This window comes from Tiliqua scincoides, chromosome 4, assembly GCF_035046505.1.
Source record: "Tiliqua scincoides isolate rTilSci1 chromosome 4, rTilSci1.hap2, whole genome shotgun sequence".
NCBI classification, from domain to species: Eukaryota; Metazoa; Chordata; class Lepidosauria; order Squamata; family Scincidae; genus Tiliqua; species Tiliqua scincoides.
Window position 1 is genome coordinate 4943417 of NC_089824.1, and position 27404 is coordinate 4970820.

A 27404-nucleotide genomic window follows, 5' to 3' on the forward strand; every position below is an offset into this window, starting at 1 on the left:
CAAAATGGCTGCCAAGAGAGCAGTTCCCAGCCCCAGATATTGGCCGGCAAGACAGATCCATCCATCCATCCATCAATATCCATCCATCCATCCATCTCTCTCTGTCTCTCTCTCTCTCTCCCTGAGCCATGAGTGGAGCATAGGCAGAATACGGAGTGGAGCGCACTCATGGGTTTTGTGTTAACTGTTACCCTGCACATGCCTGATCTCGTCTGATCTGGGAAGCTAAGCAGGGTCAGGCCTGGTTAGTACTTGGATGGGAGACCGCCTGGGAATACCGGGTGCTGTAGGCTTATACCATGATCTTGGAAGCTAAGCAGGGTCAGGCCTGGTTAGAACTTGGATGGGAGACCGCATGGGAATACCAGGTGCTGTAGGCTTATACCATAGTCTTTCGAGACTGAAGGTTGCCAACAAAAAAAATAAATAAATAAAAGCAACTTTAAAAAAACAAACGTGATTGCATTAGGATTGTACTAGCTGCCATTTTGCAACTGATCCCCCCCTCCCCAAGCTGCTATTCCACTTGTCCAACCTGGAGGAGAGCAGTGCCCAAGTGGCACAGCTGCAAAACCCAGAGCTGCACCACTTTGGACTGTGAGCTTGTCAGATCTGATTAGCTGAGAAACTACTGGGCAAAGTCAGCCTCCAGTGGGGAAATCTAAAGGTGCCCTGAGACCAGATACTTTTGTATACCTTTTTTTGCCTTGTGTTTACCGTGTGGGAGTAGAGAGCATGGAAACACCCACAGACCACACTGTATCATAACACTGCATTATATCCTGATCCTGATGTATTCTGGAGTTTCCTGGAGTGAAAAATGGTAGGTACCAACTGGTGATGCTGGGATTGCAATGAAACAGACAGAAAAAGTTGACTTGTTTTATCCCCTTCTTCCCCCCCCCCGCAATCTCTCCCCCCACCCTTCAAGCTGAAAGTTCACATAACCAAACTTTAGATTCAACTCTAAGCTAAAAATCAACTTTCTGTACACAATAGATATTCTTTTCTATCAGCGAAGCCCACTACTGATTGCCCATACAGGATAAAAGAGGTGAATGGCAACCTAATCCTATTGGGTTGCTCCTCTGGTGGAATAAGTGTTTCACCAGAACTGACTGCCTTGCAGCAGTTGTAAACATTACTCTGGCAGTGTGCAGAGGTGGCTGCTGCCGGAGTGCTGGTGGGAAGGCTGGAGCCTTCTCACACATGCGAGCAGACCCCCCTGGACCTGACAAGGCAGGTAAGTTTGTGGAAGAGATGGAAAGTGATGGGGAACAGGTTGAAAGAGGGTGGAATATGGGGGGTGGGTGGATTGGGTCAGGGAAGGGACTGGGTTCGGTGGAAGCAAGGGGCTGGGGCAGGGAGGAATAGAGCCCCATCTAGTGGCATCTAGTGGCAAGCTCCTACGTATTTCTTTCAGACCAAGTTCTCTCTCTTTCTCTTTCCCTTTCCATGAGTGAGAAAGTCCTGATGAGACAATGGAGAACTGATACAGATGTAGGAATTCTACTGAGTGTCACTGAGTGTGGGAGGCCAGCACACCACTCCCATAATGGAGCTCCTCCCATGCTATGGGAGGGACAACACCCTGGGTGGTGGATGGGTTATGTCAGAATGCCAGATGCAAAGGAGGGCACCAGGATGAGGTCTCTTGTTATCTGGTGTGCTCCCTGGGGCATTTGGTGGGCCGCTGTGAGATACAGGAAGCTGGACTAGATGGGCCTATGGCCTGATCTAGTGGGGCTGTTCTTATGTTCTTATGTGGTGATACACCATTGCCCCACCCCACTGAGCTTTTTGCTATATTTGATAGAATAGAGATATCTCAGCATGGTTTGTTTCATTGCATTCTGGAGGAAATTATGCATCAAATAATATACAACATGATGGTATTATTCAAAAGTACCAAGTTTTCAAAAATTTTGGCCATTTGTGGTGTCACCCCCCTGTGCATGTCGCCCGGTGTGTCCCACACCACCCGTGCCCCTCTAGCGATGCCGCTGGCCCCAGCAACTCATCTTGAAGCAACTTGTCCTCTTGAAGAGATTGTGAGCTCCACCATTCTCAAGCCCCAGCAGCCAGGGAACTTATCTACTTTCATCTTTCATCTCAGCCTTACCCACATGGCTGAAGTTAATTGGATAATTGATTGCTTAACTTTGAGAAAGCAAACTCTGACAGCCTTCTGTGGATTATTCTGTGCAATTTGTAATACCGTGATCTGTGCAGTTGTGGAACCACACTTTGCCCTGGGCTATGTGCGTGCTTTGTAAGTGGGTGACTTCTCAGTGTGCACATCTGGGACTTGTTTTATTTTTCTTTATTATTTCTATTATTAGATCATATGGATTCTTGTGTGTGTGTTTTTCCCTTCTCTCGCCAACATGCTGCTAACCCCGACTGTTCATTTTAGCCCTAAAAAGAGCATTAAGCAGCAACAATGTTTTCTGGCATTTATAGATGCAGTGTGTATACCATCGTAATGACAGCAGTGCTAGCTTAGATGGAGCCGTGACTTAGTGGAGGAACACCGGCTGCGCACGCAAAGGGTCCCAAGTTCAATCCCTGGCAGCCTCTCCAGGTAAGACAAAGGAAAAAGTCCTGTCTAAAACCCTGGAGAGAAATGCTGCCAGTCAGTGTGGACAGGCCTGAGCTAGCGGGACAAACGTTCTGACTCAGTAGTGGACAGCTCCATGTGTAGAACAGAGTAACTCTCTCTGATGGATGGCCACCCTCAGTAGCATAGCAGGGACTAATGGTTGGCAACCTTCAGTCTCAAAAGACTATGGTATAAGCCTACAGCATCCGGTATTCCCAAGTGGTCTCCCATCCAAGTACTAACCAGGCCTGACCCTGCTTAGCTTCCGAGATCAGACAAGATCAGGCATGTGCAGGGTAATAGCAGGCCCCATAATGTGCCATGTAAATGGCCCCTCCTCTTTCCATCAGAGCCATTCCAGGCCACCACAGCAACACCTGTGTCTTTGTCACTGCCCCAGATGGCTCTGCTGGTGAGAGGGAGGGGCCACTTACATGGCACATTGAGGCGCCTGCTGTACTTACTGCACTGCCCCCCCTCTGGCTACACTACTGCTCCTGCTTCCAAGGTGGGATTGGGGATCAGATGACCATCCACCTGCCCCAAACCCTCAGTGGTAGCACCCAGTGACCCACAGGGATTGGACAGGAATCACCTGAGTGTGCCAAGTGCAAGGCTCTGCCCCAGCGCCCCCACAATCAGGTGCCAGGACTGCTTCCTTCGCTGAGGGGAGTTCATTTCTCTCTCTCTCTCGCTGGGGGTTGGATTGGTGGCAGGATTAAATTGTTGTGTGGGGGTGGGGAAGAAGGCTGGGGATGGCGCGGTGGAAAGTTGGTTACCCTTCCTTCTGATTCTTTATGCTAACTCCATTCCCTGGAGACCAAGAGAAGAATGTCAGAAACTGCAGGTCAAACCCTGAGACCTGGCAGCCTTAGAGGACAGCTTATTTCTTAAGTAAGGGGCAGTGTGTGTGTGTGTGCACGCACATGTGTGCATGTGTGCATGATGAAATCATCATGCCACAGTGAAGGGAGAGAGTTGCATGAACTTCTCCATGCTCAATTTCCACAACAACATGCAAAGTGTTGTCTACATGTCTAATTAGTTATCTCCACCCTAATTTACCCTTCAAAGACAAAGTCAGTAGGAAAGAGACTATAGGAGTGATGTCCTGCACATTTAGCAGGGGAACAATATTTAAATAGCTGCAGAAATTAGCTAATTAAATTTAATATTCTTTTATATTATTAATCATCCTCTTAATAGGATTAAGTCAACTGATCATCCCTTCTTTTATATGAGGACTCTCTAGTTCCACCTTCCACCACCAGAGCAATTCTATATTTGCAATCTCTTTTGCTCACAATTAAAGATCCTGGGTATTTCTTCAGAAAGTTTCTTCTTTCCCAGTTCGAAGAGACACTTGGCCAACAGTCTGAGGCAAAGAGGCAAAGAAGGAAGGCCCATAGACAGGGAGACAGACCAGGGACAGACTGCACTTGCTCCCGGTGTGGAAGGGATTGTCACTCCCAAATCGGCCTTTTCAGCCACACTAGACGCTGTGCCAGAACCACCTTTCAGAGCGCGATACCAGAGTCTTTCGAGACTGAAAGTTGCCAACAACTTCCAGACCAAGTTTTCTCTCTTTCCCTTTCCATGAGCAAGAAAGTCCTGATGAGACAAGGGAAAACTGATGCAGATGTAGGATCCCTTAATTTATGAAAAAAATTTTCAATAGTATAAAACCTTGACCCCGAAGTTGGTTGGCTGAAGACTTATTCCAGGGTTGGATTTGACATCAAACATTAATCTTCCTTGAACCAAATTTCTGATAACATCCAGTTTTGTGATGATATGAGGAAAAACTCCACTGCCGTTCACACATTCAATTGTTACTCAAAGAAATGTAATTGGTTAGTTAATCCTTCAAGCTGCAGTTTCACAGAGACTGTGTGAATTGATGCCGTAGAAAACCATGGTGCTGAGCTGATGTGAGCATTGTTCTCCCTGGGGGTATATTGATTGATTGCACCTTTATCCTGACCTAAGAAACTCCAAGTGGCATACCTTTCCACATGGCCCACCATGTTATCCTCCTCACTAATCTGTGAACTTGGTTAAGCTGTCCCAACTAAGTAGTGGTGTGGACTGGCCTAGGGTCACTTCGGGCTGAATCCTATACTCACCTGTCAACCTGCTAGCATCTCTTTTCTTGGTTCTGACTACCATAAAGCAGCTAGCGCAGTTGTAAAAGTTGCTTGGGTGGGTGTGCTGGCGGGAAGGCCATAGCTTTCCCACCTGTATTGTTGGCTCTCCTGCCACCCACCAGAGCAGGTACATCAGCAAGAGAGGCAGGAGGGGGTGGGGAGGGCCAAATTTAGACAGGGCAGGGGTGAAACTGGGCAGAGCGGGGGATGGGCAGATCAGGTCCTGAAAGGGGGCAGATTTGATGGCACTGGCAGCCACTCACCTAAACTGTTTGGTGGACCTAAATCTGTGGCATGGGTCTAGGTAGACCTGTGCCAGCTATTTAGCTAATAAAGGGCTTGAACACCCCCCCCCTTCCCGCACTGTGGAGGCTTACCCCTGGGTAAGGGAACAATGGTTTTTTTACCAGATGAGACCTGTGCACCCCACATAGGATGTGGTAATAACCCTTTCAGTGCCACTGCATCACGGGGAGGGGGGAGAGTGAAGAATAGGTTGGGGCTCTTAGTAAGCTTCATAAACCAGATCTTTCTAGATCTTTCCACTCCTGAACCAACTACCTCACCTCTGCATCACCTCTATATCTTTAACTTCTACTGCCCCTGGCTTTAAGCCTATAGCTTCAGAAGAGCCACGGTAAACTCCATCTTCCCACCTAAACTTAATCTTCCCAACCTGGCTGCCATCTCTTAGCCTTCTTCTTGATAAGGATGGGGCATGGAATTTGACACCCCCCCCCATATCTCCAGAGTCAGCACCAAAGCAAAAAGTGCTTATTCTTTTAATTCTTGAGGACTTCAGATCAAATCATCAAAAGCTGAATTTCATTAGAAAGTCTGCAAAGGCTCTTAACAAGTCAGAACTCCCTGGAAGGCAGGGATTTTTTTTTTTTTTTTTTTTTTTTTTTTGCAAATTCTGTTTTATTAATCCAGTTTGTATGGATTCTCACTGCTGTAACATTATGTACCTTCCCCTGCAGTAGTTAAGAGAAATGCAAGTTTAATAATATATACATTTCCCCACTTGGTAAAGGGAAAGCATTTGTATATTTAAAAATTAACCATCTTTTGCAATCCTTGTATGTCTTTTCCCCATCCCTATAATTGGACAGATCTTCCCTTCCCCCGCCTACTTCCTTCTCCAAAAATGGGACATTCTGGCCCTATATAACCTTGTATTATGTGTTTAAAATTAATGCAAAGTAGAAAAGAAATAACCTTGGGCAAAGATTTAAATCAATCTGTTCTGCGCTGAATAAATACAAGGGAGATAGATATCTTAGAGGCATTGTGGGCGAGGAGGGGAACAAGACTGGTTTGGAGTCTTTTTACAATAAAGGACATTTTGAGCAACTGAGATGTAGAATCTGGGGTCATGTTTTTGGTTCCTTTGGGGGTGACCAGCTCCTTAACCCACATGAATGATTGCAGCAAGAACATCCCTGCCCTGTGCTCTTCTATAAACTTTACTAGAAGTTTGGAGCAACTTCTAAAGGCCCTTTCCAGCATTATTTTAGTGGCATGGAAGCCTCTGCAACTGCACCCCTCCATTGCTGTTCTGGGACCTCAAAGATCTTGGGCATGTGGGAGGAGGCCACAATACAGCATTTCCCCACATCAGCCTTGGCTTCTGCTTCTGCAAGGGGCAATCTTGGCATAGCAAAAAGCTCCTCCCCCCCCCCACCAGGAGTCAAGGGTATCTCCAGTGATGTCAAGCCACATCACAAGTAATTCTTCAGTCTGCTTAGACTATAAGGATACAAGTAGTGAAGCATCAGTGCATTGTAGCCATGCATACTGTAGCAGCGGCATTGCCAGCACATGTGCTCCCCAACCATGGAAGCATAAGAACATAAGAACATAAGAACAGCCCCACTGGATCAGGCCATAGGCCCATCTAGTCCAGCTTCCTGTATCTCACAGCGGCCCACCAAATGCCCCAGGGAGCACACCAGCTAACAAGAGACCTCATCCTGGTGCCCTCCCTTGCATCTGGCGTTCTGACATAGCCCGTTTCTAAAATCAGGAGGTTGCACATACACATCATGGCTTGTAACCCGAAATGGATTTTTCCTCCAGAAACTTGTCCAATCCCCTTTTAAAGGCATCCAGGCCAGTCGCCATCACCACATCCTGTGGCAAGGAGTTCCACAGACCGACCACACGCTGAGTAAAGAAATATTTTCTTTTGTCTGTCCTAACCCGCCCAACACTCAATTTTAGTGGATGTTCCCTGGTTCTGGTGTTATGTGAGAGTGGAAAGAGCATCTCTCTATGCACTCTGTCCATCCCCTGCATAATTTTGTATGTCTCAATCATGTCCCCCCTCAGGCGTCTCTTTTCTAGGCTGAAGAGGCCCAAACGCCATAGCCTTTCCTCATAAGGAAGGTGCCCCAGCCCCTTAATCATCTTAGTCGCTCTCTTTTGCACCTTTTCCATTTCCCAGCATGCATGGGAACAAGCATGGTGGAGCATGTTTTGTGGCTGTTCGGACACAGGGAAAGGTGGGAGCACCCTTCCCCCACAAAACATGTCATGACCCACCCACCTTGAAATTGAAACATTGGATTGCGCTCTCAGTTACGTATCTTCTGGACATATTAAAAGTATTCTTTCTCTTCTGCTTTTTGCCTTTAACTGCTATACAAATAGCATAATATCCTTCGATTCATCAAGCCATCCCCAGTTCCTTTGCTCAAACGTAGCAGCCATTAGACGGAAAATTGATATAATAGGTATCATTAAGAGATGGATTTTTTCAGCATCCCAAGATACAGTGTAGCCTTTGTTCCAGTAACTACCATCCTTATGAAGGGAGGTCGGTCGGTTTGCAAGACGTCCTATCAAAACACCAATTGACCAGGACAATCAATGCGGCAGGACTTAATAAATATTCCCCCCTCATTTTTGGCACATGCACAGGGAATAAAGAGAGAAATGTCAAAGAAAAATCAGCTTCTGTGTTTATGGAGAAGCCCTGAGAACTGTCAGACATCAGCAGATTTAGGGATATTTAAATCTCAACAGCTCTTCAAGCTGCAAGAGGGTGTTTGTGAGGGGTTTTTTTGTTTGTTTGTTTTTTGCTATACAGAGATGGACAGATGGAATTAATTATCACCATTTTTGCACATTTAGGAAGGGCCTCGGGATTGACACTTTCGAGCACTTTTCAATCCCAGCTGGAGCGGTTGGAGGCTCTGAGATGCTCGGTGCCTAAATGGAAAAGAAAATGGGGCGTGCATGCACAGAGATGTGATGGGATTGAATTCAGAATTATCAGAGGTTTTTCTGCACTGAGCCCAAGCAATACACCAGCTATTCAAACACAGCTGCACCTGGCAAGTCATGGCTGTCTGGGAGCTCAGGTGAACATATAAGAACAGCCCCGCTGGCTCAGGCCATAGACCTATCTAGTCCAGCTTCCTATATCTCACAGTGGCCCACCAAATGCCCCAAGGAGCACACCAGACAACAAGAAGACCTGCAAGGCTTCCTGGGAATTGTAGTTAAGAACATAAGAACAGCCCCACTGGATCAGGCCATAGGCCCATCTAGTCCAGCTTCCTGTATCTCACAGCAGCCCACCAAATGCCCCAGGGAGCACACCAGATAACAAGAGACCTGCAAGGCTTCCTGGGAATTGTAGTTAAGAACATAAGAACAGCCCCACTGGATCAGGCCACAGGCCCATCTAGTCCAGCTTCCTGTATCTCACAGCAGCCCACCAAATGCCCCAGGGAGCACACCAGATAACAAGAGACCTGCAAGGCTTCCTGGGAATTGTAGTTAAGAACATAAGAACAGCCCCACTGGATCAGGCCATAGGCCCACCTAGTCCAGCTTCCTGTATCTCACAGCGGCCCACCAAATGCCCCAGGGAGCACACCAGATAACAAGAGACCTGCAAGGCTTCCTGGGAATTGTAGTTAAGAACATAAGAACAGCCCCACTGGATCAGGCCACAGGCCCATCTAGTCCAGCTTCCTGTATCTCACAGCAGCCCACCAAATGCCCCAGGGAGCACACCAGATAACAAGAGACCTGCATCCCAGTGCCCTCCCTTGCATCTGGCAAAGATCTTCCCCAGGTTTGCAATTAGAGCTGTGCAGACCAGTGGTGTAGCTGGAGGGGGGCGAAGCACACAGTCTGGCAGGGAGCCTCAGCAAGGCAGGCAAGCGGCCCCTCCCTTCGGAGCCATTCCCAGCGAGGGGAGCAAAATGGAGCCGTACAGATCCATTTGCTTCCCCCGCCGGGAATGGCTCCCACTGGATTCCCGCTGGATCAGGCCAAAGTCCCATCTAGTTCAGTTTCCTGTATCCCACAGTGGTCCACCAGATGCCTCAGGGAGCACACAAGACAACAAGAGACCTGAGTCCTGCTGGTCTCCTTTGCATCTGGCATTCTGAGGCTTCAAGAAGCCCCTTGGCTTGTTGCAACTTTACAAAGGGAGGTGGTGCCCACATCATCATGATCTCACTTCAAGGCCTTCAGGGTTTGCTTCCTGAGTATTCTGTTCAGACCACTATTGGTTGGGTCTCTCCAGTGACGGCTCACTCGTGGCTGCTGAGCCCATTATCTTATTTCTTCCTTGGGCTTTGAATGCATGACACTTGGAATTCTGGCCGGGAAATTTACTTCCTGCTCTGTGAGGGCATCTTGTCTTTATGCTCCTTCATCACCAGCCTGACAGGAACAGTGACTAAAGTGCAGCTTTATTGATTAACCATCCTTTGCGTTTTGTATGTGAAGATTCCCATACCATAACATGGCATCTAATCAATAGAGCACTCCCCAGTCCTGGGGGCCACAAACACCATCTGCATGACCTCCAGGAGGCAGTGCCAGGCAACTTTCTGCCAAAGTTTGCAATTGCTCCCACACAAGTACTGCTTGCCCTCCTACATTTACCACATGCAAAGAGGCCTCATCACCAGTGGTGAAGCTAGAGGGGGTGCAAAGCACTAAGTTTTGCAGGTGCCTGAAGGCCCCATGCAAGTGGTCCCTCCCCCTCCCCTTCTGAGCCATTCCGGGCGGTGGGAGCAAAACGGAACTGAATGCCAGAGAAGAACCAGAGAAGAAGCGAATGCCTCTGTTTTGCTCCCACCGCCCAGAATGGCTCCAAAGGGCAGCGTCCACTTGCACGGCGCATTCAGGCGCAAGCATAACTTAGTGCTTTGCATCCCCTCTAGTTATGCCACTGCTCACTATAGTATTTTTGGACCCATGAATAACAAAGATTAGAATCAAAATAAATACTCATCTGTTATAGAAAATCAGGAGCTTCAATGTTGTGCAAAGGTTTGAGCATCCAAGTTTCCCAGCATGACAGCCTAGCAAGTATTAAAAATTCCAAGCCAAGTAGACATGAATTTGTATGATTCAGTTTGCTGTTGCTGCCTGGATGGTGAGTAGGCGGGGCAACTTACATGGTGCATTGTGGCGCCGGAAGTACTTACCTTTTTGCCCCCCTCTAGCTATGTTACTGATACCAGTTGCTGCCTGGTCAGTGTTGGGAACTGAATAGCTGACCTTGGCAAATGCTTGGCCTGACCTGGTTGGGTTCTTTTTTGTGTTCCTTATGGCTGTAAGGGATTGCGACGCAGAACTTACAGAGCGCCCAAATCGAAACTGGCCGCGAATGAAAATCTTCCAGCAACGTCATTGATTTTTTCTCCTTGTCCTGGGTTTTGAAGAACATGAAACTAAGTAGAGCGTAAATTCTGAGAAGCAAATTGGAATGAATAACTTCATTTGTTATTGGTGACACCGAGGTTCTGCATTCCAAAATGTATTTGTCTAGCCGAGATGAATGTGTCATTTTAATTAATTGCACTTGGTTAATTAACATGAGCTATGGTGTTAGGAGGAAGTTAACAATAATCTAATTTATGGCACACACATAACCCAATAAAAAAGATAAAGAACTACTGATGTAAGCCCCTTGGAGTAAATCTCTATACTTGCGTAGGATCTAAGCATTAGAGGTCCACTTCTCTCTATCACAGGGGTGGCTAAACTTTTAACCTTTCAACTTAGGGGTGGCCAACCTCTGAGCTGACAGGCTGCACCTGCTAAAATTCCCTCTTCTACGCAATTGTTAAAGGTCCAAGAGCCCTAAAGTTGAAAGGCTGACCACCCCTTCTCTACCTAGTTAGTAAGCTCCATTACAGATAGAGTATGCTCATTTTTCTCACCCAAAACTTGTGGAAGACTGCAAGGAACCCAATCACTCTGCCGAGGATCCAGGTTGTTTTGTTGAATCCAGACTGGAGTCCACCATCTATTGTGAGCACAGCAAGTTTTGCAAATTAGTGTAGTGCACTGGCTCCCAAACCTTTCCAGTTAACTGCTCCCTTAATTTTTCATGGGTTTTCATGAGGATTCCACAGCTCACAGTTGTTATGGAATTTTGCTTCATGATCTTTTAAAGCTATCACCCCTTCAACTCTGAGGCTTTGAGGATGGGAGAAGAGGGAGTCTAGTAAGTACCCACATACTCAGAAAGTACCAGCACCCCTTGGAGGTCAGTGGTGACTTTTCCAGGAATCTTTGAGCTGGCAAGCAGCCAAGGAGGACTCTGGATAAACAGAAAAAGGCTTATGTTTAAAACTGTATGAGACACTGCTCTGAAATAGACAAAAGGGAACCTTGTGATTTTTTTTATTCCCATATAAAATTTGCAGGATACAAACCCTTTGGTCAGATTCAGCAGAGCTCTTCAGATCCAGCAGGGCTCTTCTGCTTGAGCCTTCCAAAAGGTGGTTTTAAAATTGTCTCACTGCTCTGCCGAACAGTTATTTGCCGTTGCACCTTTTTATGTTCCACTCTGTTTTACTGTAGCTTAGTTTCAGCTGCGTTGTATTATATTGTATTTTCATTCCACTGAATGCTACCCCGATAGTCATACTCAAGGACAGCTTAGGGAACTTAAATGTTGTTGAATTTGTGTGTGTGCTTGCCAGAGTTGCAAAAAGTTTGCACTAAATCAGTGGTACCAAGAATGAAGATGAAAATTTGATTTCTGGATCAGATCACAAAGATCCATCTAATCCAGCATTCTTAAGGAAGGAAGGAAGGATTTATACTCTCTCCATTCAAATCTTTCTGGAGTGATGCTGATGGTAGAATCTGTTTTCAAGTCCCATACATATGACACACCTCGGTCAGGTGAATGATGAAGGTATACAAGGAATTGCAAAATCATTTCCCAGCTAAGAGTAGGAGATGTGCAAACTTTTTTGTGTTTTCTCCTCTTTGACCGCAAGTGTTGGGATGTTGATGGGAACTTACATGCCATTTTGGAAAGAAAGATTTTAAAAAGGCAGCAAGAACTCAGCTTTAAAAATGTACACATCAGGCAGTATTGGCAGCATCTGTATGTGGGTATCAAGAGATTATCCATTTAATGGAGCCAAACACCTGGCTGTTTAATAGAGGTCACCCGCCAAATCAGGTGGAAATAGCTTAGGCCGGTGTATGGAGGTGCAGCCAAATTAGAAAGAAGTGAATCCTTGCGTTGGCCGCAAATGTGTGGAAAATAGAACTAAATTAAATTGCTTCAGCCCTTTCACTGGCACAAACTGATATAAATTGGTTTCATTAAAAATCCCTAACATATTTTAAAGCAGCAGTCCTAACCTATTACGTTTTGCGCAGTTGCCGAAAGCTACTAGCTTGGTGGCATTTTATGTAGAAAATGAACAAGGGACAAATAGAATTTTATTGGTTTCTAAATGAAAAGCCAAGGAAGTCTAAGAAAAAAATTGATTTTCACATCCGGGAGAGTCCCCCCACCCCAAGTCCATCCTTACACTAGTTTCTCTCTCTCTCTCTCTCTCTCTCTCTCTCTCTCTCTCTCTCTCTCTCATCCACTTTCTGTAGAAGTCTCTTGCAATGTCCAGATTGTTGGGCCTGCAAGGCACCACCTCTGAGCATGTGCAGAGTTACTTCTAAGCTTATCAAGTTTATTCCAAGCATTTGTCATTTTATGTTGAGAAGAAAAAAGTTATGCAAAATGCACACAAAGAGGTTTAACAAGTAATAAAACTGCTTGAGGCAGTTTACGATAAAATTTTCACTTAATGACAATATCTAAATATATATTTTTATTGTTATCTTGCTTTATTTAAAAGCATTTCTACTATTGGTGGCTCTCAGTTTGCAGCACAAATCCATTCCTGAAGTATGGACACCAAAAACATTGGTGTAAAATGAATCTAATTATATCATTCAAATTAAAGGGACGTCAACGAGTTACGTTCCAGGAACACATGGAGCAGCATGGAGGCAAGCTGAAAGGGAAGCGTTCTAAAAGGTTTTGCTACTGGCACCTGCAGAATATTGTGTATGGGGTGATGAGAAGAGAAGGGGAGATGTGATCTGCCTCTGACGAGCAACCCTCGTGGAGAGCCTCAAGAAAAGTAGGAGTGTATTTTGAGCTCAACATCAGTTTGTCTGATTTTTTCTTCTTGACTAAGGTCTTCTGTGTCAAAAGCAGCACACCTCCCTCCTGCCCTCCCCACGTCCCCCACCCACCCCTTTACCAGCCTAGCTCGGTAGGTACAAGCTTAACATTGTGCCGGCCCAATGATCCATGCATCAGCTTCCCTCATCTTAAGTCATCGCAAAGGTACTTTATGGGGCTTTTGTGACAGTCATTGGCCGGCACAAGGGACTTGTGCCAGCCCAGGACACTTTCTGGTTTGCACTCTAAGATTCTACAGACCTTGGCTGTGACCCTGGGTGCCGCAAAAAATATTTCCAGTTGAGCCCTGCAGCTCCTAAGGCCAGCCCTGTCTCTAAAGCTCCTGAAATTGGACTGTAGGGCAGAGTTGTATGAAGCTTTGGTTCATCTTTTAGCTCTTCAACTGTGTGGATAAGGAAGTCTGTTCCATAAGTGTCTCTGCCTTTCATTGGGAGGCTGTGTATTTACTCTCAATGATGTACCCTCTTGACATCTATTCAGTCCATGGCAGATACAAGAGAGTAAGAAATGACCTGTCTTTTCTTTTTCTCCTTTTCCAATTTGAGTTTAGTCATGATGAAGTCATTTGGATCAGCATGAAGCTAATGCTTGCCAGGGGATGAGCCTGAAGACCAATTGTTAAGAGAGACTTCAGTGAATGAAATATTCAATAGCAACCCTTATGATCAAAATGCTGCTGGTTGCAGTGATTGCACATAGGTTTATTGATGGAGAGATTTAAAATTTTTATCTTCAGTCTCATCCTATGCTGAAGGTGGTTTACAACTATAATTAAAGGCACAACATACTCCATTAATAAAAAACAAAATTAAATTGAGCATAAGCATCCCAAAATACCAGCAAGTGAAACATATCCAGCAAAACTGACCTTGATTCCCCAAGATCCATTGGAACAGAAGGGTCTTGTAGCCCATTCTGAAAATCATCAGAAACATACTTTGCACCTTGATGGGGACATGGGCTTGCATCGGGGTGGCATCGACTCTATGGGCTTGCATCAGGGTGGCTGCATCCATTGCAGCTTTCAGAAGGAACTCTGAACAACTGGCAAGTCTTGCCCTCATCCAGGGCAAATGTTCCTTTAGGTAAAGATTCCCCCCAGTGTTAAGTCTAGTCGTTTCCAACTCTAGGGGCCATGCTCATCTCCATTTCTAAGCCGAATAGCCAGCGTTGTCCATATACACTTTCCATGGTCATGTGGCCGGCGTGACTAAACACCTAAGTACACAGAATGCCGTTACCTTCCCACCAAGATGGTGCCTATTTATCTACTCATATTTTTACATGTTTTTGAACTGCTGGGTTGGCAGGAGCCCTTGGCAAGCTACGGGAGCTCACCCCGCCACGCAGATTTGAACTGCCAACAGGCTTGTCGACTCAGCAGTTTAACCCACTGAGGCACCATGTCCCCTTAAATGTTCCTTTAGCCCTCATTTAATTTGGGATGGCTCCCTTAAAAGAACACATAATTACACAAACACCATGCTATCTCAGACAGAGGATTCATCTAACGCCATATCCTATTTTCATCAGTGGCCAACCAGAAAAACCACACACAGCTTATGAAGGCGGGAACCTCCACTTACCCCTGAAGAATGGATACTGTGAAACAAGCTTTCCCTGAACCTGGACATTTGATGTTTCTCTTGCGGATATTTTTTTGTGGACAGACATCACCGTCTTGGAAGATTCTCCAGGCTGTCATTCTTGTAGCTCACCATTTTGGGTAGCTGCCCATGGAGCTGAGATCACCTGGTTCTCGCCCTTATGCCTCCTGAAATACAGATCGTCCTTTGTGAATTGATGTGAGCTCCTTTAAAAGCCAAGCAAGCCAGTGGCCATCATGGTAGTGAATTATGTAAATGAATGTATGTTGTATGAAAAACAGGTGTGCAGACTTGCCTACAGACCCCCATTGCAAGCATCAAGTGATGGACATAAAAGTTCAGATCTCTCTCCTCCCTCAAGGGAAACACTCATAGCCACTCACAAAAGGTTTGTGTATAGATTTATGCCACATCTTTTTATTAACATGACCCCTGTGGTGTTTACATTCAAAACTGAAAACTGTTCCGGAGCCCCTTTCATCATGCGGCTGATGGCAGAGGTGGCAGGATCCTGCTTCAGCAATCCCCAAGCAACAGGAAATGGGGACAGAGTCTTTTGAAAGGCAGGGAAGGAGATGAGCTCCCTGCAGCTGCTCCATCCTCTAGCCCAGGGGTGTCCAAAGTTTTTGGCAGGAGGGCCACATCATCCGTCTGACACTGTGTCGGGGGGAAAAAAGAATTTTTACATTTAAAATTTGAATAAATTTACATAAGTTTACATAAATGGCTATATTAAAGATGAACTTATATGAATAAATGAAGGTCTTGAAATAGCTCAAGGCCTATAAAAGGCCTTGCACAAAGCAAGGCTGGCCTTTCCTTTGCTGCTGCTACTGCATCACAGATGTGAAACAGTAAGCAGAGGAGGAAGCCCTCATCCCACAGCTCATGCAAGAGGTCGAACAGTTGCCCTCACACTAAGAGCAGTTGCATCGGGCCAGTGTGGGCTCCAACAAATCTCCAGAGGGCCAGAGGCTCATTGGAGACTGGGGGCTCCCTGAGGGCCGTGTTGAGAGGCCTCAAGGGCCGCAAGTGGCCCCAGGGCCGGGGTTTGGGCACCTGTGCTCTAGCCAATGTGAGGGTCAAGCTGATCTTCCCCCTTGCCGTGATGCTCATCGGGGGATGCAGAGGTGCAGCCATGCTTGTGTGAACTGATTTTGGAAGTGGGAAAACCCCCTTGCAGATGCACCCTGAAAGCCCAAATATCCATGAAACCCTATGTAGTTTCCCTCCCTCCCTTCTCTGTACAGACCCAGAGGGACTGGCAGGTGAGGAAATAGTGCAGTCTCTGTTCTCTTTCTTCACCTACGAAGCAGTCCCGTTGTCCAGATGGAGGAAGGACTTAGTTTCCCCAGTTCTGTCCCAACATCTTGATGCCCACCTGCTTCTTTCTGATGGCCTTGATGGGCACAACTGCTCCAAATCTCTAGTTGGCTCATTCAGTCCAAATATTCTTAAATTGCATTCTGAAGAGTGTTGAAGAGAATGGATCGCATGGCGTCAGAAGAGGAGACGGCAAGGAAGTGGCTGAATTGCTCGAGTCACTGAACGGTTGTCTAATTGAGCTGCAGCTGGAGATGATTATGTTTGTTTTTCCATCGGCATTTCTCATTTCCTTGCATTTCTGCTAATTCCCACTTTCTGTGGGCAACAGTTGCTGTACACATTTTCAAGGAACTTAGTAGAGAAGATTCCAGGAACTTTTTAGGTTGGTCACTCCTAGAGTCACCTGTGGCCTACTAAGCAAAATTAACTGCCGTAGTGCCTATCAGTAGGGTTGCCAGATCTCTGGATTTGGTCCAAAGACTCAAGAGGTTTCACGGCCTTCGCAGTAGTGCTTTTTTAAAAAACACATGCGACGTGTACGTCAGGGGGAATTCAGTGAGTCAAAGGTAGTGGCATGTCTGTGTAATTCAGTCAGGAAAAAATGACTGAGTCCAAGTTAAGTGTGCACTGAAACTTTTACTGGAGGGTTCAGGAAACCACACAGGGGGGTTGAAGGGGGGCTCTCTGAATGATCACTATTGTTCTTCCACTACACAAGGGGATTCTAACACAATTGAGCTCACAATATGGAGTGCTAGCAACTGTTACCCTGCACGTGCCCGATCTCGTCTGATCTCGGAAGCTAAGCAGGGTCAGGCCTGGTTAATTCTTGGATGGGAGACCGCCTGGGAATACTAGGTGCTGTAGGCTTATACTGTAGTCTTTTGAGACTGAAGGTTGCCTACCATGGAGTGCTAAGGAAGCTGGTTAGGAGGAGAGAAAAAAGGAAAGAGGAGCTCCTTAGAATGAAAAGGGGCAGAGTGAAGAGGTGGGTAAATATGGCAAGTGGAGGGACATAGATTAGGAGGGCTCCCAGCAGAATCCGGGGTAAAGGAGATTTGGAAGGAGAAAAAGATGGGAAATGGTCAAAAGAATTAGTAGAGAGAAAGGGAAAGGGTTAGGCACTCCAGGGCATGGCAGAAGGACTGTGGCTAGAAATGGTTTCCTGTAACCTGAACTGAGGGCTACAGGCAGACCCAGAAACAGGCCACAACATGGCAGTGAAGCCAGAATCCAATCCTATGCAAAGTAGTCAAGCAGAGAAGCTCCTCTCTGCCTGCTCATGTCTTTCAGCCACCCTACCAGGGCTTCTGAGGCTTCCATCTGGGAAGGCAAGACAAAGGGGGGGAAAGAAGAAGGTGCATGAGAACCATCAGAGGCAACACCTGGGATCAAGGGAGCAGGAAGGTGCAAGGGATGACCAGGGTTACGAAAGGAGTCAAGTGGCCATTGATGAGGCAGCTGGTGGGTAGCAATTGAAGGCCATGGTGTTGGCTAGCAGATCAGCCCTATATGCCCCACCTAAGGAAGAGGGACAGCTCCCATGAGGCTGCGGAGGGTGAAAAGTGGTGCAACTCTGAGGCCCTAGACTCCCTAAAGCTGGGTGGATCTTTGCCATCAGTTGAGTGGATCCTTGCCACCAGCCAGGGGACCCTCCTTGCAATGCTTCTCTCCCATGGCAAGGAGTTGCATCCTTTGGGCACAGGTCAGCCTACAAGAGATGTTGTTGTTGGCAACCTTTGGTCTCGAAAGACTCTGGTATCGCGCTCTGAATGGTGGTTCTGGCAGAGCGTCTAGTGTGGCTGAAAAGGCCGATTCGGGAGTGACAATCCCTTCCACACTGGGAGCAAGTGCAGTCTGTCCCTGGTCTGTCTCCCTGGCTATGGGCCTTCCTTCTTTGCCTCTTAGCCTCAGTCTGTTGGCCAAGTGTCAACAAGAGATGTACAGCTATTTTATTCCAACTGGCCAATGCCAAGATGAGCAGGATGAAACAGAAAGGGACTGTGCTTCAGATAAGATTACCAGATGCAAGAGGGGGGCACCAGGATGCAGGTCTCTTGTGTTCCTCCTGAGGCATCTAGTGAGCCACTGAGATACAGGAAGCTAGACTAGATGGGCCTTTGGCCTGATCCAGTGGGGCTCTTCTTATGTTCGTATAAAGCAGCTGCAAAATGTTTGGGGTTAATATTAGGGCTGTGCTGAACTGACAAAAGGGGGGGGGAGAAGAAAGTCTCACTGAACTTCCTTGATGGGAAGGTCGAACGTCTGGGAGCGAGGCAGGCAGCCAACAGTGCATCAATCCAGCCCCGCCACGTAGTCCACTCAACACCCGGCTTTCAGTAATGAATACATTTCCTGCACTGCTGCGCCCTTTTCCCGCTGTTGACGTCTGAAGATTAATATGCCTTGTCTTTTATAAACAAACCTAATGCAAAGCCAGTAATGCAAGCCCCATCCCTTTATTCCCAAACCTCACAGCTTGGCTTTGTTTGGATATATGTGCGAGGGGAGAGAGAGATGGATGCTCACTCAGCCTCTGGAGATGGAGCCCCGAATAAGTTTAGGAGATGAAAAATGCAGCGTGGTGTGAAGTGAATGAGTTCGGAGGCAGCCTCGGCCTCACCTGCGTCTCCATCATATCTAATGTGCCGTATATGCGCCATGCGTGTTTTTATCCAAACACGTTTGTATTACAGTGAGGCTTTTTTGACACGTACAAGTCCGTAGATATATGGCCTGTGCTTCCTCTTGGGGAGAATTGCCACTGAATTTCACCTACGACAAAATCCACGTCAAATTCAGAGGGTCCCACTTTGATGAAAAATCAGATGAACATCAAAAGGAATCTCAAAGAGCCGGCAGAACTTCTCATGGGGCCGGGAAGGGGAGGCAATTCCGTTGTGCACGTCGCAATCTGCTAGTTTGTGGAGATGAATAATAGGACCCTGGTGTGAGCTGAAGGGTTATGATGCAAGCACATCCTTTGCTGTTAAAATCAGGATCCAGGACAAGCTGTTGCAGAATAAATGAGCTCAGCCTACACTTCAGCAGGAGTAGAGAGCTCCGTCATGTTTTGATTGTGTGCAAGGGCAGAACTCAAGCCCTTTGGGTCAACTCAAGGTCTTATTGGGTCAAAGAGACCTGGTGAACTCCTTTGAAGTTAGGCAGTTAGCTGAACAGAGAGGTTGCTCCTTCATTCTAAATGCCACCACTTTGGACGGCCAAAATAACAGATGATTGATGCCTCTAAGTACACAGTGGTCATCATCACTGAACACAGGGAATCAAATTCCTTGTGAGGGACACTGTCAAGCTTCTAGCAAACCACACTATCCATCATTCATATGGAACAGTGGTTCCCAACCTTTATGATCCATCTCCCAAGTGCTCCCCCTCGGATTATCAGAGAGAACAGCTGACACTCTGGCTGTGGGCAGGCCATTCTCCTCCCACTTTGGTGGTCCATGAGGGACTGCATGCAGTGGCATCGCTAGAGGGTACAGGGGGTGTGGGCCACACCAGGTGATGCTCTGGGGGTGACGTGCCCTGGGGGGTTATGCGCTAACATCGCGGCTTGAGGAGCTACTGTGTCATGCCATATACCGTTGGATGTGGAATGTCTGGTGGAGTGCGATGCAGAAAACAGAATTGAAATAACTCCTTTCCTTCAAAAGTTATGGCCAAAAAACCAGAAAGAAAAAATGCCTGGATCCCTATGGAAAGTGAAAGTGAGCCTTTACTCGCAAGTAGGTGCACTTGCCATAGTCCGTCAGAAAGGGCAGGCTGAGAGGACTCCAACAACATCAGAATGGTCCTGATCCAATGAATGCAGCCCCCAAAAACACCTGAGAAGGAGGTCCCTGTCTCCCAGCTGCCCTATTGAGCTGTATGGAAAGCAAAGCAGCCTCATGGTCACGTTAACTCGTGAGTAGGCAGATGAGCCTTGGCTGGTAGTCAGGCCAGGCAAAGGGGAATGTGAGGACACCAGAATTGTCCCGATCTGATGGAGCTGCATAGACATGCATAGGCTTGGGCTCACAGGCTGCAATCCTACCCACACTTTCCTGAGAGTAAGCCCCATTGTCCACAATAGGACTTACTTCAGAGTAGATTCACTCGGTGGAACAGGACTGGCTCCCCCTTATTTAATTATTTCTTTTATTTTAATTTACTTATTTATAATTATTTTAATTGGCTTGATGATGTCACTTCTGCCCATGACATCACTTCCAATAGGTCCTGGACAGATTGTCATTCTAAAAAGTGGGTCCCAGTGCTAAAGTTTGAGAACTGCTGCAATAAGGTGTTAGTAAGTTGACATGGGGTGTGTGCGTGTGAGACTCTACAAGTTTTCAAAATCACTAAAATCAGAATTTGGAGGAATAATCCCATCATGTTATATATCAATCAATGCATAATTTCATGCAGAATGCAATGAAACAAACCACATTGAAATATCTGTGTTCTAACAAAAGGTACAGCCAAAAAACCAGTGGGAGGCGGGGTGACGGTACATCACCACACCCACCAACCTGGGGCGTTGCCCCGCCCACTGCATGGGGTGATGCGCAAGCCTCCTGCACCGGGTGACGCAGATCCTAGTTTCGCCACTGATTGCATGCTTGGCGAGACATTGGAAGTTTTTTTTTTTTTTTCCTGAGACCTCACAGACCACTTCTCAGGCTCTCATGGACCACCTGTGGTCCACAGATCACAGGTTGGGAACCAGTGATATAGAATGATACTTCCCATAATTTCTATTCGTTTTGTACATTCCTCAGGAAGTGTTTTGTATACCTTCCATACTTTAAGATCAGATTCAGGAGTGGATGAACCTTTATAAGGGCCCATCCTCATACCGCCGGCTTTGTGCGTCACAAACATGCCATAATGCATGTTTACAACACTCTGTGAGTAAACAGAATCCACAGGGAGGTCTGTGCCACCCTCCCAGTGCTGCAGACCCAGCCACTGCCGCTGACAGGACAACCAAGTAAGCGCCAGGCAGCATGGAGGCATGGGGAGGGTGGCAGGAGCCAGGTGGAGGTATTCTGGGGAGGGGAAGGAGGGCAGGATGGGGAGAGGGTCTGGCCCCAAAGAGGGTGGGACTGGTGGAGGCCTCCTCCACTGGGTTCTGTACTCCATGTTGGACTCAGAAGCTCCGTGTTGGACTCAGAAGCTAGTGATTTAGCTGGTGCAGACTTGAGTTGCCCCATTGCAGGGGCTGGGGCTTTACTTGGTGTAAGGGGACAAACGTTCCCTTCCTCCGAGGAGATCTTTGGTGGCTTCCTTGGCCCAGCGGTGACCATTTTGGTGCCACCTGCAAGCTCCGTATTGGGCTGCATCTCAACCTGTTTGTGGCCAAGCAAGTGTTCCTTGGAAGCCCAGAAACAGGATGTGAAGGCAACACCACTTCCTCTGTTGTTTGTCCCCAGCACCTGATGTCCAGGGGTTTACAGCCTCTGAACACAGAGGTTCTGTTCAACTGACACGGCAAATTCCTATGGATCTGACACAGTCAGGCGGTTCTTCTGTAAAAGACTTCACTGCTACGCGGAAAAATATCTGTCTGTCCCGAGGCGAAGTAGGCAGTAATGCCCAGATTAGGAATGCCTTTAGCAAAAACTGCTTATCGTGCAATGCATTTCAGTGCTATCTTTGGGATGCTAAACCTTGTAATGTGCTTTCGGAAATGGTGCTGTTTGCGATTCCTTTTAAGACTCCGCACCTTTGTGCAGCAGCAGGCTGCGGTTGGTGGACAAGAGCTTAGCGAGAAGCATTTGCTGAATAGTTTGATTTCCTTTTTCTTTCAGCTTTCTTTCTCCAAAGCTGTTATTCTGAAAACCTCCAAAAATATGTGTTGAGTCACCTAAATTTTGTGCTTTTGAAGGAAACAGTGATTGAGGGGAGGTGGGGAAGAAATGGCCCCAAAACCCACAAAGTTTATAGAGAATGTAAACCAGAATGCTGTAGGTAAACAACGTCTATACAACTTAAGAACATAAGAAGAGCCCTGCTGGATCAGGCCAAAGGCCCATCTAGTCCAGCTTCCTGTATCTCACAGTAGCCCGCCAAATGCCCCAGGGAGCACACAAGACAACAGACACAACCTGCATCCCGGTGCCTCCCCTGCATCTGGCAATCAGAGGCAGCCTGCTAATAAAACCAAGATCTTGCACATACCTACTAAGACTCGTAACCCGTAATGAACTTTTCCTCCAGAAATAAGAGAACCTCTTATGTTCTCAGAAATCTGAGAACATAAGAAGAGCCTGACTGGATCAGGCCATTGGCCCATCTAGTCCAGCTTCCTGTATCTCACAGTAGCCCAGCAAATGCCTCAGGGAGCACACAAGGCAACTTGCATCCTGGTGCCCTCCCTTGCATCTGGCATTCAGAGGTAGCTTACTTCTAAAACCAGGAGGTAGTGCATACCCATCATGGCTTGTAACCTGTGATGGACTTTTCCTCCAGAAATTTGTCCAATCCCCTTTAAAAGGCATGTAGGCCAGATGCCATCACCTCATCCTGTGGCAAGGAGTTCCACATACCAACCACATGCTGAGTAAATAAATATTTTCTTTTGTCTGTCCTAACCCTCCCAACACTCAACTTTAGTGGATGTCCCCTGGTTCTGGTGTTGTGTAAGAGGGAAAAGAACATCTCTCTATCCACTGTGTCCATCCCATGCATGATTTTGTATGTCTCAATCATGTCCCCCCTCAGGTGCCTATTTTCTAGGCTGGAGAGGCCAAAACGCTGTAGCCTTTTCTCATAAGGAAGGTGCCCCAGCCCAGTAATCATTATGTTTGCTCTCTTCTGCACCTTTACCACCTGAGAAATCTGCATTTCTATATTTTCAATTGCTTGTGATGGGGTATAGGGCAGTCTGCAGATGCAGGGAAAATAGAAATAGGGGTTGGAAAGATGGGACATTAAGGCCCAATAGAGATTGACTGGAGTCTAGCAGAGGGCTGAGTGGTACACCACCATGTGATGACAGCAGCCCTCTCACATGCATGTGAGATGTGGCAGGGCAAGTGCAACTCAGGGGAGATGACTTCCCCCTTGAACTCAGGCAATGCCAGATGTAGGCAATGCCAGATGTAGGGGAGGGCACCAGGATGAGGTCTCTTGTTATCTGGTGTGCTCCCTGGGGCATTTGGTGGGCCGCTGTGAGATACAGGAAGCTGGACTAGATGGGCCTATGGCCTGATCCAGTGGGGCTGTTCTTATGTTCTTAATGTTTTCATCATTGTTGAGAAGGCATGACAGGCCACACAAAAGTCCTCCCTTCCTGGGGGCAGCTTCACTTGTTCAATGTGTGCCGTTTTTCCCCGCTAAAATCACAGAGAAGAGGCATATCAGGCTCTCCCAAGGTCTGTCGTTCTGTGTGGCTGTGCACAGCTGTCCCATGTGTGGAGCCATAAGGACTGTAGTAAGGGGCATCTCTCTAAAGGTTTCTCAGGGCTGGGCTTCACTTATCCAAAATGGCCACTGATTCTCCTTATCAGGGAAACCCATTTTGAAAAATCCTGCTCAGGGTGGGCCATTGCTTGGGTAGGAGTCAGCATCATTCTGATGTGGTCTGACCACCAGGCTTGGCCCAGCGCTGTCATGGATTCTTGCTTCAGCTTGACAGCTGGGTGTGTGTCAACCTGGATGGGTGGCAACCGTCTCCTGACCTGACCAGGACACCTTTTTGCAAGGTATGGTCCTTAGGACTACAGTGTTTCCATCTTGCTATCACCCCTTGGGCCCTACTGCTTGACCGTTCTTCTTGGTCCCCAGAGCCACTTGATGACTTCCCCCCTTCCAGCTTCTACACTGATACTACAGCTGCATCACAAACTTGGAGTGTTAGATCTTTGAGGGCCAAATGAGATTGATGCGGATTAGGAGAATCTCATTTTGTGTTGCTTTTTTTTTTTTTTTGGTCAGGTTTAATGTGGATAGCTGCCAAAAGGGGCCCAAACTATTTAGGGTGCCATAGCACTGGGTTAAGAGTGGGTGGTCTAGGCCCTAACCTTATCCCCTACCAGCAGCGCTGATGCTGCCATGTCAAAAAGGCACACACTGCGTTCAGCAAATAAGTTCTCACACTGCGTTCTCACACTGTGGGGAGAGCAAATAAGAGGTAAGTAGAAAACATTTAAACTTACCCTCATGTATGCCCTGAGTCCTCCTATGAGTCTCCTCATACATACACATACATCTTTTTGGTGGCATATATCCAAGGAGAAAAGGAGTAGGGAGATTCAAAATGGAAGGGGTAGCATCAGGCGTGCACCATGGCTGCTGGATCCGCCACCTCCTTGCCCCTCAATTCCTCCCCACTGCCCAATTACACCCCCAGTCCTCCCACCCCCTGCCCCCACTGCTTGCTGGGTCTGACAGGTGCAGTGGGGTCTGGTAGTGAAGCTGAAGCGCTATTGCCTCTTGTAGCAGAACTCGCAGAAAGGCTACTGATGGAGCACTGCACACACCATCAGCAGCCATTTTTCAACAGCAGAAGTTTCTTCCGCTCTCATAAACTCCTCCTCCAGTAAGCCTTCCCCCTGGGATGCATTTTCTCAGCAGGAAATCACTCACCCTAAAACCATTTTGTATCCTCCCCAAACCAAATATGCAGATGTCTGCGTGTTTTGCCCTGGGGACCCAATCACAGCTATGGGTGGGTAGGTGGTTGTCCAGAGTGTCCCCATGATCAGCTGGAAGAGTAGCGAATGGGAGTTAATTGACCCCATCCCCAGTATTATCATCCCAGTCTAACTTGGGGACCCTCCTCCCTTTCTGCCATTAAAAATAAATAAATGCAGGAGATGGTTTTCAGGTCTGCCTTGGCCCTCATTCTGTGGTTGATCTGTGGAACTCCTTGCCACAGGATGTGGTGACGGCATCTGTCCTAGATGCCTTTCAAAGGGGATTGGACAAATTTCTGGAGGAAAAATCCATTACGGGTTATGAGCCATGATGTGTATGTGCAACCTCCTGATTTTAGAAATGGGCTATGTCAGATGCAAGGGAGGGCACCAGGATGCAGGTCTCCTGTTATCTGGAGTGCTCCCTGGGGCATTTGGTGGGCCACACTGAGGTACAGGAAGCTGGACTAGATGGGCCTATGGCCTGATCCAGTGAGGCTGTTCTTATGTTCTTATTCATTGTCCTATTAATGCAACATTTGAATGCTTTAGGATGTGAATCTGTTTGATTTTCCCCCCTTGATTTGTTTCAGCTCTACCGTCTGCTTTCCTCATTTCAAAGCCATTTTGCATCACTCTCTTCTGGAGCGGATGAGAGAGGGAGAGCTGCTTTGCCTGTCTCATTTCACTCGAAAACGTCTCTCCCCCCCCTTCTCTCCAGCTAATTTTGCCTTTAATTTGTGATTATTTAAATCCCAAACCATATGATTTAACTCGCCGCCATTCCAGAGGCTCTGTCGGCCTGAAAGATTCGGTTTGAAATGAACTATTGTCGTAGGTAGGCGGTTTGTCATGTAGAACTAATGTTAATGGGCAGTTTACATCTGGTCTGTCTCAGCCGCCGAAAATAGAGCTGATTATTAAACTTCTCGTTTTATTAAGATTAAATGCCGTGTTTGTTTACCTCACTGGAGAAATGCTTGAAGATTACATTCTTGCACATTCTCTCTCTCGCTCCCTTTTACCCACAGATCTGCTTATAGACAAGGTACTGCAGAACACAGAAATGCAAATTTTTTACAACTGTAACAATCTCCCTAATAAGACCAGGGATCTCTACTGGGCACAAGTTGTAATGTCATGGGGGGGGGGGATGACGACAAATTGGCACTTTTTGATGAACAAGCTGAGTCTTGCGCTTTGAAAGGTCCAACATCTTTCAGCCATAATTGGGCAAATTAATAGCTACTCAAAGTCACATCTTTTGGTTAGTATCCCATGAAATGACACGGATTGCGGCCGTAGGGAGCTTACAGCCTGCTACCTGCAAATTGCTTTTTTTCACCGAGGCCTTGTAGTTCTCCCTGATATGGTAAACCTGTGCCTTAACTGTACCAGTTCAGCCCACAGGTGAAGGTTCACCTGGCTGAACACATCTCCAAGCACTCAAATTCCCCTCCATACAAAACCAGAATACCATGGGGAAGGGCTCTGACCTAGCCTTCTTCCTGATAGCTTTCCTGAAGGTTTCTTTCCAGCAGCTAGGAAATTACATTTCCCTAGAACTCCAACCACAGTTGTTTGTTATTTGGAAAATGTTTTCTTACCCAACACCAGAACCAGGGGACAGCCACAAAAGTTGAGTGTTGGGAGAGTTAGGACAGGCAGAAGAAAATATTTCTTTACGCAGCGTGTAATTAGTTTGTGGAACTCCTTGCCACATGATGTAGCGATGGCATCTTGCTTGGATGCCTTTAAGAGGGGATTGGACAAATTTCTGGAGGAGAAGTTCATTACGGGTTACAAGTCATAGTAGGTAAGTCTTGATGACAAATCATAGTAGGTATGTGCAAGCTCTTGGTTTTAGAGGCAGGCTGCCTCTGATTGCCAGATGCAGGGGAGGGCACCGGGATGCAGATTGTGTCTGTTGTCTGGTGTGCTCCCTGGGGCATTTGGTGGGCCACTGTGAGATACAGAAAGCTAGACTAGATGGGCCCTTGGCCTGATCCAGCAGGGCTCTTCTTATGTTCTTGTGTTCTTCTCCAACTAGACCAGTGCTTCTCAACCAGTGGTGCACATACCACTAGTGATACATGAGATGGTGTGTTCTGCCAGATTCCCAATCCAAGCCTCACTTAGGGAACTTATGCCCACTCCAAGCTAATTAGCTCCCCTTTCATTCCCCAACAATGGCCCCAGTTCTCTACTGCAGTACTGCTAGACTCCACCAGCAGGGTAGCTTGCCTGTTTAAACTGCAGGGACCCAGTTTCTAAGGCAGCAGTTCTTCCAGGTATAGCAGCACACCTCAGCTCCCCGGCTCTCCGCAGCCTGTTCGAGTAGTCCCTTAGTCAGTGAGCCAGATAATCAATTAGCCAGAAGGTCAGTCCACAAGGCAGAGCCGTAAGTCAACAGTCCAGTAGCTCCCTTAGCCACAGACTCAGTCAGAGTATCCAGGCCAAAGTCCAGAGTCAATAAGCCAAGTCACAGTCCAAGGTCAGATTCCAGGTAAGTCAGTCAAATTAGTCAGAGTTGCCAAGCCGAAGTCCAGAGTCGGCCAGCCAGTCACCTCTTCTCTCCTCCAACCTGCACTCCTT

General features: G+C 47.1%; 1 protein-coding gene and 2 pseudogenes across 7 annotated transcripts in view; 2 read left to right on the top strand and 1 right to left on the bottom strand.

Moving 5' to 3' along the window:
* TSNARE1 (t-SNARE domain containing 1) overlaps positions 1-27404 on the top strand; it is a 417418-nt gene that overhangs the window by 275397 nt on the left and 114617 nt on the right. The gene's annotated exons all lie outside the window — the stretch shown is intronic.
* On the bottom strand, positions 2797-2910 carry LOC136650259 (5S ribosomal RNA; annotated as a pseudogene).
* On the top strand, positions 16921-17037 carry LOC136649908 (5S ribosomal RNA; annotated as a pseudogene).